Raw genomic sequence first — 4,240 nt, forward strand, 5'->3', positions numbered from 1 at the left:
TTTCCATATATGTATATATTCTTTAAAAATGTATTGTTCAGTTTTGCTTTTTAGCTTTACAAAATTTTATTCCCTAATTCTCCCCTGTGGTTTGCTTGTTTATTTCACTTAACGTTATTTCTAAGATTCATCCATGTTGTTGTAGATAGCTATTATTTGTTCATTTTTATCCATATAATATTTCAAGTGCATAAGCCACAGTTTACCCATCCACCTATCAGTGGACATTTGGGTTGTTCCCAGTTTTTTGCTGTTACAAATGATGCTGCTACTAACATTCTTGTACAGGTTAGTGCCTTCGTCTTTATTTTTATTTATTTATTTTTTGGCCATGTTGGGTCTTCATTGCTGCATGCAGGCTTCCTCTAGTTGTGGTGAGCAGGGGCTACTCTTCATTGCAGTGCACGGGCTTCTCATTGCGGTGGCGCTGAGGAGCATGGGCTCTAGGCACGTGGGCTTCAGTAGTTGTGGCACACGGCCTCAGTAGTTGTGGCTCACGGGCTCTAGAGCACAGTCTTAGTAGTTGTGGTGCACGGGCTTAGTTGCTCCACGGCAAGTGGCATCTTCCTGGACCAGGGGTCAAACCTGTGTCCCCTGCATTGGCAGGCAGATTCTTAACCACTGTGCCACCAGGGAAGTCCCAGTGCCTTTGTTTTTAGTAAGATTTCTGAGATGGTTCCTTTGGTCTGTACACCCTGTGAGTTGGAGACTGTTCCCTCTTGTCTCATTCTCTAAAAGAGTTTACATCAGATTGAAATGAACTGTCCCTTGAAATTTTGATAAAACTTGCTTGGTAAGCCCTCTGAACCTGGCATTTCTTTGTGGGAAATATTTTAACTATTGATTTAATTTCTTTAATAATTATAGGCTATTTGGGCTTTCTATTTCTTCTTGAGTCAATTTAGGTAAAATGTTTTTCTAGAATTTTGAGCATTTTATGTCATTTTTTTAAAATGAAATTTATTCCATGTTCCTTTTTGCCTCTGCTCCCTGGGTAGTTGTGTCCTCCTTTTCATTTCTTCTGTTTACTTGCACCTTCCTTTTTCCCCCCTTGACCAACTATACCAGACATTTATTTTACTTGTCTGATTTTAGCTGCCACTTCGGGCTTTGTTGATCCTCTGCCTTATATATTTGTTTTCCACTTCATTAATTATGAATCTTATCTATAGTATTTCCTTCTGCTTTCTTTAGATTTAATTTTAGGTTCTTTTACAACATCTTAATTTTAATCTTAATTTTTATCTAATTAATTTTCAGGCTGTCTTTTTTCTATTATAAATTTTAAAAGACCCACTTCCCTATACTCTCCAAATATTTCTGTTTAAAGTATTTAAATTATTACTTAGTTCTAAGAATATTTAAATTACCTTTATGACTTTTTTGATTCATGATTTAGAAAAGTTTTATAAATTTCCAAAATCTGGATATTTAAAATTTTATCTTTTTGATACTGATTTTCAGTTTAATCACTTGTGCTTAGAAAATGTGGTCTCTATGATACCAATTCTTTGAAGTTTGTTGGGAGTGTTATTTTATATTCTGTAACTTATCTTGGATATCTAAATCTGTTGTTTTGTTTTCTGCTGACTCCTGCCCATGGCAGCTTATTTCCTTGTATATTTTGTATTTTAGTATTTTGAGCTCCTATTTTGAGCTCTTAATCTTAGATTAAGATTCCTTAATCTAAGGGAATCCAGTAGGCCTAAATTGGGTATACTTTCCTCCAGAGAGGATATGCATTTGTTTCTGCCGGGAGACAAAGGGTGCTCCTTACCTGGGACTGTGTTAGCCCCTTCAAGAGTCCCAATTTGGGCTTCTCGGGTGGTGCAGTGGTTAAGAATTTGCCTGCCAATGCAGGGGACACGGGTTCGAGCCCTGGTCCAGGAAGATCCCACATGCTGCGGAACAACTAAGCCCGCGAGCCACAACTACTGAGCCCGCGTGCCACGGCTACTGAAGCCCGCGCGCCTAGAGCCCAAGCTCCGCAACAAGAGAAGCCACTGCTATAAGAAGCCTGCACACCACAACGAAGAGTAGCCCCTACTTGCCGCAACTACAGAAAGCCCACACGCAGCCAAAAATAAATAAAATAAAATAAAATCTATCTTTAAAAAAGAAAAAAGGGTCCCCATTTAATTCAGGAGTCCCAGGTTTTCTCCCCTGCTTTGGCCAGGTCCAGGGCTTAGCCTCTGTTCACAATAATGATACTGGCATTTGTCCCCAGGGCAAGCCAGCTTCTCCTACTGCACGTTACTCATCCTTCATAAGGTTTCAGCTCAAAGTTATTTTTCCTTCCTCTAGTGATCTCTTCTACTTTCTGATGAGGCCAGCGATGTGCTAAACATTATGTTTGCTGGAATTTATCCAGGATCCAGTTGTATTTTAATGGGAGAGCCCTTTTTCTTCTCCGTGCTGCCAGAAGTAGGAGTCCATTACTGTGGTTTTGACATTTCCCTTCTTGTTTTTTAAGACCTAGGCACTTGTTGGAAGCTAGTTGAGTTAGGCACTGTCTTCAAGTCAATAGTGATCATAGCACAGTGTAAGTTACGTTAGCAGTAAGCACAGAGAGCTATGGGAGCCCAGAGGAATAGCATATAGATCAGAAATGACTTCCTGGTAAAGATGGGTAGGACAAGCCTAATTCATAAAGCAAGGACAGAACAACAGAAGACATGGTAAAAAGAACTAAATCATGATACTCATTCTGCTGCATAAGAGGTGTAAATTCAAAGAGATTGAGTAATTTGGGAAGGCTTCATGGAAAAGGTAGGCTTGAGTTAAGGCTTTAAGGTAAGTAGAGCTTAAATAGATAAAAAAGAGGAGGGCATTCCAGGAAAAGCACGGGTTTGGGGGTAAGGGACGTGAGCAAAGACATGGCAGTACAACCCAGTAAAGACACCTGGCAGAAGGGAGGTGTGTGAACAAGAGTGAGAAACTGGAAGAAGAACACACAACCATTGAATGAATGGTTGAAAGTTACCCGTTGATTGAATGAATGAATGAATGAAAGGTATGAAGTTTGCATTAGAGGATGGAGGAACTGAAGTCAAATAGAACCAGCCAGGCAGCTGTTGCCATTATCCACATGGGTGGAGATGAGGGATTGGACCAGGCTGCTGACATGTTAGAGATCATAGGCATATGGAAAAATAAACCACTGGTGCTAGAATAGATAGAAGCATCCAAGGAAATATTGCCCTCACCATGACTGGGTTTGGGGATGTATCCATTCACTTTGGGAGTCAAGACCACTGGGTGATTTTGAGATTTACATGAATATTAGGGGGCTTTTAAGTAGCCTATTTTAAATCTTTACCCTATTTTAAAAATCTAACATGAAACAAGTTAATCTTCTGTAGTTCAGGCAATCTTCAGTTTATTAGATGAAGTGCTAAACTAAGGTTTTGGGGACTGCCTACTGCTTCCTCCTTACCATTCCCTATTCTGTCCCCAATACCCTGTTCCCCACTCCCATTGTTGTCTTTTTTCATTTTAGCCGTATCGTAAATTGTTAGAGGTAATTTATAATTTACTAAAATTTGAAATAATCTTTTGCTATTAAACCAAGTCAAACTCAATATGTTTAGTCTATGGCCTCAAATAAATGAATTTATTGTTTATTTTTGTGGGTAACAATTTTCTTAATAAAATCAAAGCAAATACCACATGCTAAATGGAGGAATTAATGTCATTATATATTTGTCTAAGTATTTTGCCTCATGTTGTGGTTCATCAGTAGGCCTAAGTCCTTTGTCTAGGATCATCCTGCTGGCTGCATCCCATGAGGTAAAGCTAATCTTAACTTATATATATATATATATATATATATATATATAATGCAGTTTTTCTTAAGAAATGTTCATGAAGAAGCATTTGCTTACTGGAAAGAGCATGAATTCAGTTCAAATCTTAGCTTTACCAGTTTCCATATGATTTTGAACACTTAGTCCAGTTTTTTCAAATGAATCAAAAATAGATCGCAACTCCTTAGTGGGTTGTGAAACTGATCTAGCAGGGTGCAAAACAGTGTTTTTAAAAAGTGAAATAAAATGGAATAGAAAATATCAGCATGCATTGACTATAGTAAGGGTAAGTATTGTTTCATGAAACCTTTATTTCAGTGAAGACGTGTCTATGTGCTCTTCAGTGGTCCTGATTATAAAATCTATTTCTTACTGTGGGTTGAAGTAAAACAGTTTCAAAAAAACAATGACTTAACCATTCTGAAGCTCAGTCT

The sequence above is a fragment of the Neophocaena asiaeorientalis genome, unplaced genomic scaffold (genome assembly GCF_003031525.2).
Source record: "Neophocaena asiaeorientalis asiaeorientalis breed wild unplaced genomic scaffold, Neophocaena_asiaeorientalis_V1.1 scaffold167, whole genome shotgun sequence".
Classification (NCBI taxonomy): Eukaryota; Metazoa; Chordata; class Mammalia; order Artiodactyla; family Phocoenidae; genus Neophocaena; species Neophocaena asiaeorientalis.